The sequence below is a fragment of the Bos javanicus genome, chromosome 5 (assembly GCF_032452875.1).
Source record: "Bos javanicus breed banteng chromosome 5, ARS-OSU_banteng_1.0, whole genome shotgun sequence".
Lineage (NCBI taxonomy): Eukaryota > Metazoa > Chordata > Mammalia > Artiodactyla > Bovidae > Bos > Bos javanicus.
The window spans coordinates 70,948,161-70,965,980 of NC_083872.1; the positions used below are offsets into that span (position 1 = coordinate 70,948,161).

A 17,820-nucleotide genomic window follows, 5' to 3' on the forward strand; every position below is an offset into this window, starting at 1 on the left:
CTGTATGGCAGGAGTAGAGTGAGCAAGGGAAACAGTGGCTGAAGATGAGGCCTGAGAAGTAGAAGGGAAACAGATCATATAGGGTCTTAGGAAGCCATGGGAAGGACTTGGATTGGTCTCAGTAAGATGGGAAGTCATTGGGGATATTTGAGACAAAGAGGGACAAGATAGGACAATGTTTCGAAATGATCTCTCCAATACTGTGTGTGGCATCACACTGTAGTGGGCAAGTATGGAAGCAAAGATTGCAGATGAAGGATCATGTAAGTATTCCAGGCAACAGATACTTGGACAGGAGGGTTGCAATGGAGATGGTGAGATGTAGTCAGATTCTGGACATAATCTGAAGGTAGAGCTAACAGAATTTGTTGAGGAACTGGGTTGCAGGAGAGGAAGGGAGGCATGACTGTAAATTTGTGGCTTCTCACCCAAATGGAATAATGCAGCATAATTATGCAACCATAATTATGAAGACTGGAAAAATGAACAAGTAATTATGATAAAATGTTAAGTGAAAAAAGTAGAATTCAAAACAGTATGTTTTTTGACGATTTCAAGTTTGTACATTGCCAAGAAATGATAATATGCCAAAATAACAATTATATGATAAATATGTTTTAAAAATTTATCATCCTTAAATCCAAGGATAACACTGGCAAAAGGTTAGCATGGCCTTTTCAGGATTTGGCCATTATGTAGCTTCACAAATTAGCTCTTTTGATCTTATTGCATGAAAAATAGAATCATAGAATTTAGACTGGACAGGACTTTGAAGATCACCTAGTACAACCCTCTTCTCTTACAGAACTAAAGCCCCTGAATGTTAAAGGAGTCCCATAAGGTCACACTGCTAATTATGAGTAGAACCCAATCTAAAGCTGTTCCTCACTCACTGCTAAGTCGCTTCAGTCATGTCTGACTCTGTGCGACCCCATAGACGGAAGCCCATGAGGCTCCCCTGTCCCTGGGATTCTCCAGGCAAGAACACTGGAGTGGGTTGCCATTTCCTTCTCCAATTCCTCACTCACTAGTGTGTGTAAATTCTTGCACCCAATTTTATTTTCTGCTTTTAAAATAATCTTGGAACAATGTTTCTTATAGTTTACTCAAACCTTGTCTCTTGGTGATTTATTTAAAATCACTATACTCACATAGACTTGTTTGCATGCAAAGTATACCCTATTTTCAAAGTCGGGAAGATGTGAAATATCTTTTCCTTTGCAAAACCTTGCACAACATATGAATCCTAATATTAGACCTTCAAATGTAGAAACTTGGTAAATCCCAAATGTGCATAACAAATGCTTACTCCACGTTTTTCAGGGTCTCTGATTTATTCAGCAGTGCAAGTTATTAATAACTCTGTAGTGTTGGGTGAGAGAGAGTTACCTATCATAATAAATTTGAGTCTGGAAGTAAGTCAAGTCAAAAACTGGGAAAACCCCACAAACCCCACAAAGATCTTCAATTTATTAGATTTCCATCAATGTCACATTCCTGTTACTAAGGTTTTTGGGTGAATACTACAGAGGAATTGGAAAGAAAAACCCCAATAATAGGATTGGTTACATATCTTTTAGAGGAATTCAGATACTGAGAGAGATAGAAGGATGATTCTTGAAAAGAATGCAGAACCAAATACTCATTTTACTGGATTTATAATATTGAGGTAGTACTAGGGGTAGAAAGAGCTTTGGGTGGAAACTCAGAATACCTAAGACCCAATCTCTGTTCTACCTCTAGGATGAACTAGTTTACTCATTCAACCTTGAATGTCCAGTGCTGTCATTCAGCCTCCAAATAGTTATCAAGCTTCTACTATGTCACAGAGAGCAGCAGACACTATGAGTGGCCAACTTAATATTCATCTCTCCTCCTTACTTTCTCACAGATCCCTGAGTTTTTGAGGGGAGGTAATGTGCTGTTTAAAAAAAAATCTCATTCTTAACCTCCTTGGCAAGCTAAGGATGATCATGTGACACAGTTTGGGACAATGAAATAGAAGCACTTGATGGCTGGAGATTTACTTGGAGGTCCAAGATTCCTGAGATGCAGAGAAGAATTGGTTCCTTTCTCCAAGGAGTTCAGAATCTTTTTCTGTCTATTACTATGTTCTGTGGCAGAGGAAGGGTACCCTGCTCAGCTTGTGAGGGGGAAGAGAACACTGAGAAAACTTATTGGAGGAGGTGATACTTAAACTGGGTCCTGAAATACCTCTGGGCTTCTCTTTCCTCATTTATAAAACAAGAGAAATGAACTAGATCCACTATTTATGTCTTGAGTTAAAAAAGAACACCGTGATTTTAAAAAATCCTACTTATAAACACATAGGAAATTGAAAACAACAAAAAAACCATATTCTGTTCGGAACAATGGACAGGGCATTGGAGATTATATATATGTTTTTCTTTCGGAGGGGGTTGCACATAAGAAATTCAACAACTTCAATGTGAAACTACAGCCCAGGGCAAAGAATGAGCTTTATTGTAAACCATGGCCCCAAGATGTACAGAAATTATTTCTATTAATTTGTTTTGGATTCATTTTTTTTTAAATCATTCTTCCTTGGGCCAAACTCAAATTGCAAAAATTCCAGTGAAAAGAACTATTTTCCTATTAATAGAGGTGAAAGAGAGTGGAAGGAAGTGAACCTGACCACCTGGGAGAAAGGGAGGGGGGCATTAACTTCACAGCACCATGACCAGAGAAGGAACTTAAAAAGGCAAATGCAACTTGACTCCCTGTTACTGGAGATGAGAACTAATTTTGTCTAAAGCTTTGTTGTGAACAAAATGTTTCCACATCCCTTATCTTATTTGATCCTCATAACAACCTGACAGAGAGGCATTATTAATATCCTTGTTTGACAGGGAAGAAAGCTGATGGGATCTGCCCAAGGTCAGGCAGCAGAAGTAAGTGGTAGAACTTACACTCCAACTACTTTATCTTTTATGATTCCGGAACTCCAGAAAAAAGAAATAATTTGGATGTTTTCTAACAGAAAAAAATCTAATCAAATATTTCCTATAAAGATGGTCAAACAGGAAAATCTTCATGAGACAGCAAGTAGACAATTTTCGACTCCAGTCTTTTTTTCTAGCTATTATAATTTGAAGCCAAGCTTGGGGAATTTGACAGTGGGATTACAGGAGGTCATTACAGAGTAAAATGCCTTACTTTAGTCAGGACAGGCCAGCTGCTATAATAAAGAATCAGTCACTCTTACCAAAATAAAAGTTTACTTGTCACTTTCTAACTGTGGCTATTCCTGGTCACATGGCAGAATGCTTTTAGGTAAGTAGTGACTTAGGTATTTGCATCTATTCTATGTGACATCTCAGTTTTTGCATCTGATCTCCGTTGTCACTGTGAGCATGAGGTCACACTGCATGCTCTGCAGACACACATCACCTCTCATTTCATTGGCCAGAACTAGAACGTGAGTCTGGGTGATGTAGTTCCTGGCTGGGTGGCTGCTTCCCAGTACCAAGGCTACATAATGGAAGGGAAACATGATCCTCCGTGTCAGCTGTCTCAGCTGTAGGCTGCATAGTAATCAGGCATGTGGTTCCTCTCAGCCTGCTAAAACCTAGAGAGGCCTAGAAACATTGTTGCATTGCTGCAATCTAGAAAGAAGGCATTCTGTACCAGAAATATTTGCAGAATTGGAGGCTTGTGGCACCATCCGCATTGGCTCAGATAAAATGGCTAAGCGAAGCAAAAGTAGCTGGAGCCAAAGAAATGCTGTGAAGAGTCTGTGCTTCAAAGATGCGCTGGTGGTTAATATTTGGTATTCACTTCATATGGTGGTTTTAGAAGCACTGTGTCATTGAGGCATCATGCCAGCCATCTTCTGGGGAAACAGTGCCTCCCCTAGTTTAATGCTCACCCTTTTCAGCTTTGCCCTCTGCCCTCTACCCTAGGAACTTCCCTGTATGTTCTACATTAAAAGGTTCCATTGACCTCTGGATTCTAGATGGATTTGGCTAAGGGGACTCCACACAAGAGACTGGAGGGAAGGGCAGGGACTTAGGCAACCTCACCTCTCCCCCATTCCTGCAAAGTCCCTCTCTTGGAGGTTACTGCTCTCTCTCTAGGCTTCTTGGTCTATACGATTCTCTTTTCTCCCAGATTCTGGCAATCTCTCCTCATGTCCCTTTGATCCTAGGGGTAGTAACAACCCCTTTGTTGCTGGCCTAGGATTTCTGCACTGTCTTTGTGGTCTGCCTACATCCTAATCACGTTTTCATTCCTAGTTCCTTTGTAGACATATTATTCTAATTTTATTTTACCATTTGTTATTTCTTTTTTCCTATCTGTTAACATTGTGGTTCCAGCCCTGAGCAGAAGGCCTATTCTCTGTGTAAACTACAAGAATCCTTTTTCATTGTTCTTAGCATTTTTAAATAAGCCTTAGAGATTCAAGGCTTTAGCTTCCCAATATAGCTCTTACTGGGCTTTGCTAAGTCTTTGTACCTTCAGTTTGATTCTGTGTCCCTCATCTCTCTTCTTGCACATGCCCTTTGAAAATCTGAGCTCATCAGCACACTCTCCACCCGGTCACATGTCCCTCATCATTGCTCCCTGAATCTTCTAAAAGAAGAAATTGCTAACAAGGCAAGTGGAACATTCATCAAGTATTTTCCTTTTTGCAGAATGAAAGTTCCATCAGATATCAAAAAAGCCGAATTAGGACAAACCCAGTACAGGAGGTAAAAACTTGTTTTGAAATGTACTGTTACCAGAGAAATCCAGATACACCGGATACCAGAATTCAGCTGTTTTTTGTTCAATTCTTTTTCTTCCTGATTATTTTAGAAGTCTGCATTTGATTTTTCAGTTTTACCTGTGTCTATCCCAGTTCCAAGCTGAGTCATCTGCCTCCCCCAACTCTCTCAAATCTCCAAGGAAGATTTTGTTCGATTTCCAGTTCCTGCTCCTAGCCTACACTTCTTTGATCCTGCCTAGCTAAGAAGCATCTTCTTCTAGCCTTGACTGTACTGAACCCACTCTTCCTTTTAATTTTTCTCTTCTTTTTATTTTCCTGAGTGTCAGTGTAGAATAATGGTAAACAAAAGGATTTTTCAGTCAGATAGATCTAACCCTGAATCCTGGTTCTATTGCTTTCCAAGTGACCTTGGGGAGGTTACTTAACACAATTCTCACTTTCCTTATTTATAAAACATACAATTAAGACTCCTAGTTTAGAGAACTGTTATGAGGGTTGAATGAGGAAATGAATATACAGTGTGTGGCACTTGGTGATCACTCAATAAACCTTGGTCCTTTTTTTTTTTTTTTTTTATAACCCTCTGCATGTCACTCAGAGAAGGATTGTTTATTTGATCTGTTGTTCAGAGTAGGACCTGAAGTCTTTATATGTTTTCCAGAAGACCCCAGAAGTGTTCTTGTTCATTCATTGCCCACTGATGCCCTTCAGTTACTTCTGGTTATTGTTCTGAATAGAGAACAGTTACTTAAAATATCTTCTACAGAGTCAGCTCCAAGCAATATTCATGGAGTAGTTTACAAATACCAGATATTTTGCTCATAGATTTTCTATCAAAAAGGTTAATGCCAATACAGAATCAGACACAAGCAGTGAGTAGCTTTGTTTTGTGAAGAACTGTAGATAATCATCAGCTCTTTTATTTTTTAGTCTAGTCTGACACTCAAAATATTCTAATCTTCTGACCCATATATAATCTTTTCTAGTAATATGGCAGTTTAAAAAAAATCAACTACAGACACATAAAATTTAGATGGGAAGGGATCATTTTGAAGTTACTTGTTTTTAGAACTCTTTTACTTATCAAAAGACAGAAATTACTTTGAATGAGTATAATTTCAAAAGGCTTTTTTATGGTCATTTGTTTCTTGATCAAGCTGTGCATTTGTTCAGGTTCCATTTACCTTCTAATGCCATTCCTGCAAGCTTGTGCCAGCTCTTTTCTCTCCTCCATAGGGACCTGGCCCAATTTTCTGTTTCTAAGGGCATTCCAATTTGCATTTCAGTGCTTTATGCTATCCTTGTCACCTGGTTGATATATCTAAGTTTCAGATCAGATCAGATCAGTCGCTCGGTCGTGTCCGACTCTTTGCGACCCCATGAATCGCAGCACGCCAGGCCTCCCTGTCCATCACCAACTCCTGGAGTTCACCCAGAGTCATGTCCATCGAGTCAGTGATACCATCCAGCCATCTCATCCTCTGTCGTCCCCTTCTCCTCTTGCCCCCAATCCCTCCCAGCATCAGAGTCTTCTCCAGTGAGTCAACTCTTCGCATGAGGTGGCCAAAGTACTGGAGTTTCAGCTTTAGCATCATTCCTTCCAAAGAAATCCCAGGACTGATCTCCTTCAGAATGGACTGGTTGGATCTTCTTGCAGTCCAAGGGACTCTCAAGAGTCTTCTCCAACACCACAGTTCAAAAGCATCAACTCTTCGGCGCTCAGCCTTCTTCACAGTCCAACTCTCACATCCATACATGACCACAGGAAAAACCATAGCCTTGACTAGACGAACCTTTGTTGGCAAAGTAATGTCTCTGCTTTTGAATATGCTATCTAGGTTGGTCACAACTTTCCTTCCAAGGAGTAAGCATCTTTTAATTTCATGGCTGCAGTCACCATCTGCAGTGATTTTGGAGCCCAGAAAAATAAAGTCTGACACTGTTTCCACTCTTTCCCCATCTATTTGCCATGAAGTGATGGGACCAGATGCTATGATCTTCGTTTTCTGAATGTTGAGCTTTAAGCCAACTTTTTCAGTCTCCACTTTCACTTTCATCAAGAGGCTTTTGAGTTCCTCTTCACTTTCTGCCATAAGGGTGGTGTCATCTGCATATCTGAGGTGATTGATATTTCTCCCGGCAATCTTGATTCCAGCTTGTGTTTCTTCCAGTCCAGCATTTCTCATGACGTACTCTGCATATAAGTTAAATAAACAGGGTGACAATATACAGGGTGACAATATACAGCCTTGATGTACTCCTTTTCCTATTTGGAACCAGTCTGTTGTTCCATGTCCAGTTCTAACTGTTGCTTCCTGACCTGCATGCAGATTTCTCAAGAGGCAGCTTAGGTGGTCTGGTATTCCCATCTCTTTCAGAATTTTCCACAGTTTATTGTGACCCACACAGTCAAAGGCTTTGGCATAGTCAATAAAGCAGAAATAGATGTTTTCTGGAGCTCTCTTGCTTTTTCCATGATCCAGCGGATGTTGGCAATTCGATCTCTGGTTCCTCTGCCTTTTCTAAAACCAGCTTGAACATCAGGAAGTTCATGGTTCACATACTGTTGAAGCCTGGCTTGGAGAATTTTGAGCATTACTTTACTAGCGTGTGAGATGAGTGCAATTGTGCGGTAGTTTGAGCATTCTTTGGCATTGTCTTTCTTTGGGATTGCAGTGAAAACTGACCTTTTCCAGTCCTGAGGCCACTGCTGAGTTTTCCCAATGTGCTGGCATATTGAGTGCAGCACTTTCACAGCATCATCTTTCAGGATTTGGAATAGCTCAACTGGAATTCTATCACTTCCACTAGCTTTGTTCATAGTGATGCTTTCTAAGGCCCACTTGACTTCACATTCCAGGATGTCTGGCTCTAGGTGAGTGATCACACCATCATGATTATCTGGGTCGTGAAGATCTTTTTGTACAGTTCTTCTGTGTATTCTTGCAATCTCTTCTTAATATCTTCTGCTTCTATTAGGTCCATACCATTTCTGTCCTTTATCGAGCTCATCTTTGCAAGAAATGTTCCTTTGGTATCTCTGATTTTCTTGAAGAGATCCCTAGTCTTTCCCATTCTGTTGTTTTCCTCTATTTCTTTGCATTGATCGCTGAAGAAGGCTTTCTTATCTCTTCTTGCTATTCTTTGGAACTCTGCCTTCAGATGTTTATATCTTTCCTTTTCTTCTTTGCTTTTCGCTTCTCTTCTTTTCACAGCTATTTGTAAGGCCTCTCCAGACAGCCATTTTGCTTTTTGCATTTCTTTTCCATGGGAATGGTCTTGATCCCTGTCTCCTGTACAATGTCATGGACCTCGTTCCATAGCTCATCAGGCACTCTATCTATCAGATCTAGGCCCTTAAATCTATTTCTCACTTCCACTGTATAATCATATGGGATTCGATTTTGGTCATACCTGAATGGTCTAGTGGTTTTCCCTACTTTCTTCAATTTGAGTCTGAATTTGGCAATAAGGAGTTCATGGCCTGAGCCACAGTCAGCTCCTGGTCTTGTTTTTGCTGACTGTATAGAGCTTCTCCATCTTTGGCGGCAAAGAATATAATCAATCTGATTTCGGTGTTGACCATCTGGTGATGGTATAGAGTCTTCTCTCGTGTTGTTGGAAGAGGGTGTTTGTTATGACCAGTGCATTTTCTTGGCAAAACTCTATTAGTCTTTGCCCTGCTTCATTCCGTATTCCAAGGCCAAATTTGCCTGTTACTCCAGGTGTTTCTTGACTTCCTACTTTTGCATTCCAGTCCCCTGTAATGAAAAGGACATCTTTTTTGGGTGTTAGTTCTAAAAGGTCTTGTAGGGCTTCATAGAACCGTTCAACTTCAGCTTCTTCAGCATTACTGGTTGGGGCATAGACTTGGATTACTGTGATATTGAATGGTTTGCCTTGGAAACGAACAGAGATCATTCTGTCGTTTTTGAGTTTGCATCCAAGTACTGCATTTCGGATTCTTTTGTTGACCATGATGGCCATTCCATTTCTTCTGAGGGATTCCTGCCCGCAGTAGTAGATATAATGGTCATCTGAGTTAAATTCACCCATTCCAGTCCATTTGAGTTCGCTGATTCCTAGAATGTCAACATTCAGGCTTGCCATCTCTTGTTTGACCACTTCCAATTTGCCTTGATTCATGGACCTGACATTCCAGGTCCCTATGCAATATTGCTCTTTACAGCATAGGATCTTGTGTCTATCACCAGTCACATGCACAACTGGGTATTCTTTTTGCTTTGGCTCCATCCCTTCATTCTTTCTGGAGTTATTTCTCCACTGATCTCCAGTAGCATATTGGGCACCTACTGACCTGGGGAGTTTCTCTTTCAGTACCACCTACAATTGTTTCTTCGTCTTTTTAAACTTTTCCTATCCTTTCATATATTCCAGGACAGTTGCTTCCCCTCCCCCTCCTCCCTTTTGGAATGTTAATACTCTAACAATTTTGGACCTGCAAAGACTTCTGAAAGTTATCTACTTTGTTATTTAGGAATATTCTTGGCTGCAAGTAACAGGATATGCAAATAAACTGGTTCAAACCATAAGGGTGCACATTTTCCAAGTAACACTTGAAAGGCACTTCCAAGACTGGAAATAGATTGTCCCAGAGTGTTTCAAAAGCTCAAAAATGTCACTGAGGACCCTGTTCCTTCAGTCTTTCTGTGTTGGATCTTTGGTGTGCATGCAATGTCTCCTTTCAAAGAACCCAGAAAACTGCTGCAGCTCCAAGTTGCACAATCTCACATCTTAGCATTTCAAGAAGAAATAAATGGATAGGGCCAAAAAGCCCTTCTCAGGCAGCTTTCTCTTTTATCTGGGAGGATTTCTCCAGAAAGCCTCCATAAGTTTTCCCCTCATTCCATTGGCCATAACCTGATCACAGCCTTACCTTTAGATCAATTAGTGGCCATCTCTGGCTTAAATCAATCATTATCTCCTGAGGATGGGCACACTGTTACCAACAAACAGTTCGTGTTCTGCTATCCAAGAAAGAGGTGAAAGGACTGCTGGAAATAGGCATATATTTCTCCCACTACCATTTATAGATGAAGAATCTGAGGTTTACTGAGTTGAAGGACTTTGTTAACAACCACATAACAAAGGACTTTGTTAACCAAAATGTCAAAGCCAAGACCAAATCCTTGGTTTTATCTTCTAGAATGAATTTCTCCATCCTATGCTCTTAAAAGTAACCTCTTAACCATAAAAGTTCTGGGGAAGAAATGAAAGTCAGGGAGGAGCCAGGTCAAGGTGAATTTCTCTTTGTATTCCAAGTTTAATAGGGTGATGAGTTTGTCATCCAAATGTGTGAGGTTATTTCATTCATTCACTCAACAAATATTTATTGCCCTCCTACAGTGTGTTAGGAAGAGTGTTAAGTGCTGGGGATACAGTTCATTTCGTTCCTTTTCATAATTACCCTCTCAAATATTAATTGAAAATCTAGGGGTAAAATTGTAGAAATCATTATATTTGGGTACAAAGATGATCTATACATTTCTCAAGTCTATATTTCTCTTCCTAGTCACATTGGAAGACTACATTTCCCAGCCTCCTTTGCAATTACATTGAACCATATGACTGGCATGTGGCCAATGGGATGTGAGAAGAAGGTATATATACCTTTTTCCAGATCTGGCTGTAAAATCCATTATACTCTTGACGGAGGTCTCAAGGTTAAAACAAGGCCATCTCTGCTAGTCATTTTGCCAGTTGTTTGGATTGTCAATAAGATCAACCCCTCCACCTTTACCCCCTTTAGCTTTATATGGTTTAGAAAACTGATAGCTTTGGGAGCAGTCTTGAACTCTTATAGCTTTTTAATTTTTCTCATGAATTCCTTTTAACTAATAGCTTCATCTTGTTTTACTTCAACTTCTTTAAAATGAGGAAAGGTTTTCCTTTTTAAAATCTCAAACAGAACTAAACTTCCATTCAGAGAGTTCAGAGAGGAAGGACTAGAAGTAATGATCTTGTTTGTGGAGGTTCAAGCCAGTCGGAGGTATGGGGTTGAGGCTCATGTTAGGGCTTAGGCTTTAGTTATTGCTCAAACTTCTTTGGTCTTGAGATTCCATATTTTCAAACATCCATCCTGTTTCTCCTGTCACCAACAACCCAATGGGGAAAGGAAAAAAAGCAATGATAAGTAACATGGTAAACCTAAGCCTTTTAAGGGTCTTTAAAATGGCAGTAGAAAACCCAAGTTCATTGGGATGTCAGAAAAATTAATGAGATAAAAGATAAGATAGTCTCAAAGTAGGGCCTAGCATATAATAAGAGCTTAAAAATGATATTACTTAAATTATTATGTTGTTGAGAGATACCAGAGCACAGAGGTTAAAAGTCTGGAGTGCCTGTATTCTAATCCCTGGTCAGCTACTTACTTTTCATGTCACTGTATATTGCATATTGGTCCAATCTCACATTGCATGTTGTCCCTATCTGCAAAATGATACTTAGAATATTATCTGTTTCACCGAGATGTTGTTAGGATTGAGTTAAGCACCCCAAAATATTAGCTATTGGTGTAGGAGTTTTAAGTTCTGTTGGCCTAATTCTATCTCTTTCTCAAATGAAACAGCATGCCACCAAATAGCCGTCATGAGTTGATATAAATCATGTGATATTGGCCCTTTCAAGTTCTCCATATTAGGAAATGAGAAAATCTTTGTTTTGGTTTTATACCTGCACCTTATTCTTGCTCTGTCTTATAACTCTTTGTTCAGTGCTTGGTATTAACAATAGGTTCATAATTAATTCTATGTTATAATTATTTGCTTACCCTTCTGGATTATATATACATATTTTTTTCATGTGAAACATTTGGTTTTGTGACCATTTCACATGTTCTAGTATCAAAAACTGTTAAATCATTTCTAAAATCCATCTAATACTTGTGTGAATAAAAACAACATTCTCATAAAAGTTGAGGAAAATAGAAATTGTTATCCTTTGAAAACTTAGTGTACCATGAAATGCGTTGAATTTTTACTTCTCTTCAACTGAAGCTTTAACATCTGAATCAGTGATTCAGTATTAGCTATTGGCTACAAATAAAACTCTCATAAGTAAACACTGGAGATTGAATAACAGTCTTAATCAAGATGTCGTTAAAATGCATGGGAACCTTGAAAAGGTAACCAATGATAACCAGTGACCTATGTAGTATAGGAATAGGTTATCCAACTTCTAAGCCATTTATAGTTGATTTGAACATAAAAAGAAGATAAAGTAGCTCTTGAATCTTTTGAATAGACAACGGAATCAATTCCAAAATCTCTGTAATATGTTCTAATAATATACACAGTATCACATGTTCAAGATAGCCTGCTGTATGTTTCATTAAAGGTAATCTATTTGTGGAGATTAAAACCAGGGACAGAGAAATGCAATAGATTGACTCTTACTCTACTTCCTCAGTTTAATAGGAACCAAGTTCAAAGAACATAATAAAATCAGTGCAGGAACCCACAGAAGCCAACTATTTGGGCTGCTCTTACCTACCTAACTCAAGAGGACAGGAGACCAGTACTGGTTGTTACAACACAATGACTTATGTGACCCTAGAGAATTGTATAGGGTTGTGGCTTTAACGTAAAACTAGATCTGGATTTGAGTCCTGGCTCCATTCTTTCCTGATTGTGTGGCTTTCGGCTTACGGCTTCATCTTCATACTGTCATATTTTCCTCATCTTTAGCATAGGGATAACATGAGAAGTATGAGAATTATAAAGCACCTTGCAATGGATCTGTAAAGTAGTAACTGCAAAATAAATGTGTCTGTTGTCATCATTATGTTCAATTTTTAAGTTACTTTGGCTCTCTGGGGTTCAGTTTGCCTCATATATCAAAAGAAATATGACTATTTACTCCCATCTGAGAGTACCAGGATGCATTAGATGACCTCCCAAGGTCATGTCCTGTGATTCTTGGATGGATATATATTCATCTACTTGTCTTGAAAATACTGTAGGATTAAGGCTGATTTCATAATGAATCAGGAAATACACAAAACCAGCCCCATGATGGAGTCATTTTGACATCTCTCTTTTTCTTACACCTCATATTCAATGCATTATTCATTAAACAAATACATAACAAATATATATTGAGTGCCAGTTGTATGGCAGGCACTATTTTAGGAACCGGAGATAAAGTGATGAAAAGTCAGACAGAACAAAAACTCAAAGTTCTTGCCTGTTTGGAGGTCATTTCCTACCACCAGAGATGGATAATAAATGAACAAATAAATGAATAAGATGGCATCAAGTCCTGCAAACTGTATCTTCAAGATATATCTCAAATCTGACCGTGCTTACTGCCTTTGCTGATACCACTGTACAAACCACCATCATTTCTGGCCTTGGTTACTGAACCAGCACCCTAACTGGCTGCCCTGTGTCCATTCCTGGTTCCCCAATGTGTATTCTCCACTCAACAACATGTCTGGATATCACATCATATCACTTCCTTCCTAAAAATCTGTAAATGGCTTCCTATCACACTTAAAACAAAAGCCCAACTCTTTCTACATATGATAACCATTGGCAATCTCTTCAGTGTCTTCTGACCACGCATCCACTTATGTCTACTCTAACCGCACTGCTCTTCTCTGAACCTGCCAAGCATACAGCTGAACTCAGAGCCTTTCTACTTCCTACCCGCTTTGCTGGGTTTCACTTTTTGTATCTTTCTTCTTGACCTCATTTAGGTCTCAGCTCTTCAGAGAGGTTTTCCAACCAGTCTTCTGAAAAAAGCTCACCAGTCCATCTCTCTTTAGCACCCTTATCCTGCTTTATTTCTCTTCCTAGCACTTATAATCCCATGGTATTCTATACTTACTGATTTACATGTTGATTGCTATCTCCCTGCAGTGGAATATAAGCCCCAAGACTGTCGGGGCTTTTACTTGCCATTGAGCCTCCATCCTCTAGCACTGTGCCTGATTCTGTGAGCCACACATATGGTGAAGAGCACAGGTTCTGAAGCTGGATTGCCGACGGGTTTGAAGCTCAGTTCCTCTCAGCTGTGAAATCTTAGGCAAGTCTCTTACCTTCTCATCTGCATAGTGGGGATAGTAATAGGCATGTAGATATAAAGTTGTTATTATGAGGACTGAATTGGTTAACATTTGTAAAGGGCTTTGAACAGTGCTTAGTGCATAATGGGTCAATGCCAATATTTGCTCAATTAAAAAAAAAAATCTGTGAGATGAATGTCAGGAGGCCTAGCTGTACAAAAACATCTTACATAGCCAGCCTCAGTATCTTGAATGCTACCTTTATTGATGAATTAGTTTGTTTTACTGCTTATTAAATGCTTAGTATATCCTGCCTTTTATTGACTAAGCTTCCCCCAGGGATATGTCTTATTTCTCTAGCTGGATTGTCAACTACTAGAGGACAGGGACTTTGTTATTATGCTTTTAAACTTTCACTATCCTTCTAGCCTCTCCCCTTACTCTCCCACTCATGCCCGTGTCCTCATCCCTGGATTCACACACATTGCACCTTTCTTAAGAAATATGCCTAAAAATGTAGCATCTTACAGCCTGTCAAGTTCTGAAGCCCTAATCTGATTTGTGAATCCCTCCTCATCTCCACCCAAGTGGCTGTTTGCTTTTATGCTTCCAGTTGCCAGGAACTCACTAATTTTTGTTTTTTAACCAATACCATTTCCTTCTCCAGGGGATCTTCCTGACCCAGGGGTCAAACCCGGCTCTCCCGCATTGTAGACAGACGCTTTACCGTCTGAGCCACTAGGAAGTCATATTTTATTTTCAGTTCAGTTCAGTCACTCAGTCGTGTCTGACTTTTTGCGACCCGATGAATCACAGCATGCCAGGCCTCCCTGTCCATCACCAACTCCCGGAGTTCACCCAGACTCATGTCCTTCAAGTCAGTAATGCCATCTGGTGTTCTTGCCATCTCTTCTTAATATCTTCTGCTTCTGTTAGGTCCATACCATTTCTGTCCTTTATCGAGCCCATCTTTGCATGAAATGTTCCCTTGGTATCTCTAATTTTCTTGAAGAGATCTCCAGTCTTTCCCATTCTGTTGTTTTCCTCTTCCCATTCTGTTGTTTTCCTCTATTTCTTTGCATTGATCGCTGAAGGCTTTCTTATCTCTTCTTGCTATTCTTTGGAACTCTGCATTCAGATGCTTATATCTTTCCTTTGCTCTTTTGCTTTTTGCTTCTCTTCTTTTCACAGCTATTTGTAAGGCCTCCTGAGACAGCCATTTTGCTTTTTTGCATTTCTTTTCCATGGGGATGGTCTTGATCCCTGTCTCCTGTACAGTGTCACGAACCTCATTCCACAGTTCATCAGGCACTTTATCTATCAGATTTAGGCCCTTAAATCTATTTCTCACTTCCACTGTATAATCATAAGGGATTTGATTTAGGTCATACCTGAATTGGTCTAGTGGTTTTCTCTACTTTCTTCAATTTAAGTCTGAATTTGGCAATAAGGAGTTTATGGTCTGAGCCACAGTCAGCTCCTGGTCTTGTTTTTGCTGACTGTATAGAGCTTCTCCATCTTTGGCGGCAAAGAATATAATCAATCTGATTTCGGTGTTGACCATCTGGTGATGTCCATGTGTAGAGTCTCCTCTTGTGTTGTTGGAAGAGGGTGTTTGTTATGACCAGTGCATTTTCTTGGCAAAACTCTATTAGTCTTTGCCCTGCTTCATTCCGTATTCCAAGGCCAAATTTGCCTGTTACTCCAGGTGTTTCTTGACTTCCTACTTTTGCATTCCAGTCCCCTGTAATGAAAAGGACATCTTTTTTGGGTGTTAGTTCTAAAAGGTCTTGTAGGGCTTCATAGAACCGTTCAACTTCAGCTTCTTCAGCATTACTGGTTGGGGCATAGACTTGGATTACTGTGATATTGAATGGTTTGCCTTGGAAACGAACAGAGATCATTCTGTCGTTTTTGAGTTTGCATCCAAGTACTGCATTTTGGACTCTTTTGTTGACCATGATGGCCACTCCATTTCTTCTGAGGGATTCCTGCCCGCAGTAGTAGATATAATGGTCATCTGAGTTAAATTCACCCATTCCAGTCCATTTGAGTTCGCTGATTCCTAGAATGTCGACATTCAGGCTTGCCATCTCTTGTTTGACCACTTCCAATTTGCCTTGATTCATGGACCTGACGTTCCAGGTTCCTATGCAATATTGCTCTTTACAGTATCGGACCTTTATTTTACTGTTATACAATTTACCGAGCACTTATGACATGGCAAATACTGCAACATGTTGGATATGCATTATCTTCTCTAATCCTGACAACAACTCCCGAGTATAAATATGGACATTATCTCATTTGCATTTGAATTACAGGAACTCACAAATGGAGTTGGGTAGTGAACCCAAGCTTTCTGTCAGTCTGACTGTTGTATATTACTATATTGCCTCTAGAAAGTTCCTGCTTAATATGATTCCTTTGGTACTGGAAAGCTTTTTAAAGTTTCCTTTTAATCTTCCCTATCTATGTAAGAGTATTTGTTCTGATATGTCTGTTTATCCCATTGCTATGAGCCTTTAAAGCTGGGGATGGAGTCTCATTCAGTTTTGCATCTTCATCATCTAGCAGAACCAGGCAGGTAACAAGCATTCAGTAAATGTCCACTGAACTGACCTCTGTTAAAATGTGAACAAAACTGGGAGGGGCTTGCTAGGCACAGTGCAACCTCAGCTTTTCCTCTCCCTCCCCTTTCTCTCAGTCAGCCTCCCCCATGCCTCATCAATGCCACACTGTTCAAAAGTTTTCCAGGCTGTGGATTTTTAAAACTGAAGATTATAAATAATAGTCACAGAAGCAGATTCTCTTTGGCTCTGCTCTAGTCTATGAAAGACGTTCAGAATAGCAGTGGGTGGGTGGCCAGACCTGGAGCAGCACTGATTTATAAGTTAAGTGAACTGGAAACTAGGTACATACAGTGTAGACACACAGACACACATGTATCTTTTTTATATACAAGAGAGAAACAAAGTGAAAGATTTTTCACTTTTCTCCTATTTTAACCACAGAATGTTGTTTTAGTTTGCTGGAGTGAGTGATTATCTACTCTGCAGAAAATTACTATTTTGATTTTTGCTAAAGGATGGTTTGTTCTACAGTAGAGAAGTAGGAAAAGACTAAGTTACCAATAGGAGTATTTTTGTCATTGAGCAGAGCACCAGGGTATGGAAGCGAGAGTGCTGGCCTGGGGGTCAGGTATCCTACATGTACACTCTTCTTTGCCCTGGACAAATTATTGTGTCAGGGGCAAATCCCTGTTCCGGGTTTCAGAGTCTGACCTGGGATTATTGCTCATTTATAAAGGAAATGTTAGAGAAGTAACCCTTATCTCCCAACCTCTACTCTATAATCTGACCTATGGTAACTCTTGGGAACCAGATGGAGCTAAGACAGCTTGGCTGCTTTGTGCTGGAGATTCAGCCTCTGAGAGTCCTTGTGTGCTCCTCTGTGAACCCACTAATAATTGTGCCCACTTTCTAATGATGCTGTGAGCATTAGTAAGGGATGCATGAAAACACTTGGTTTGGTGTTTGACACATGATGTGTGTCCTTGACAAGCATTAAGTATAAGAATGGTAGCAATGACATGAATTATTAAAAGAACAAACTATCAAAAATTATCAAAATAACAATGATTATCAAAAAAGCAATAATTATCAAAACCATGTGGTAGAAAATAGATGGGAGGTACAAAGCAGAAGACATAGTCCCTGACCTTGAAGAGATAAGATATAGAAATGTGAAGACAATAGAAGCCAATGTGAATTGAGCACCAGGACGGAGTAGAGAAAGGTGATATCATGATTTAGATGTGGTGAGAGCCCCTCAGACTGACTCAGTCCATAGCCGCTTCCCAGAGGTGGTGGGAGAGGAGCTGATAAAATCAGTATCTGGGTGCCAGGAAGGAAGATGGTGAGATTTCCAGGAGAGGATGTAATGGGCTGTCTGAGGTCAGGACACAAATGCTTTGCCAGACCAGAGGCTTTTTAATAAAATATAAGTAAGTCAAAGGCCTCTCTGGTTTCTTTCCCAGGGAATACAAATCAATAGTCATTGT

At 39.8% G+C, this 17,820-nt stretch overlaps 1 long non-coding RNA gene across 7 annotated transcripts in view; it reads left to right on the forward strand.

Annotated features, from left to right (window-relative positions):
- Window positions 1-17,820, forward strand: part of LOC133247857 (uncharacterized) — a 68,519-nt gene that overhangs the window by 19,474 nt on the left and 31,225 nt on the right. The gene's annotated exons all lie outside the window — the stretch shown is intronic.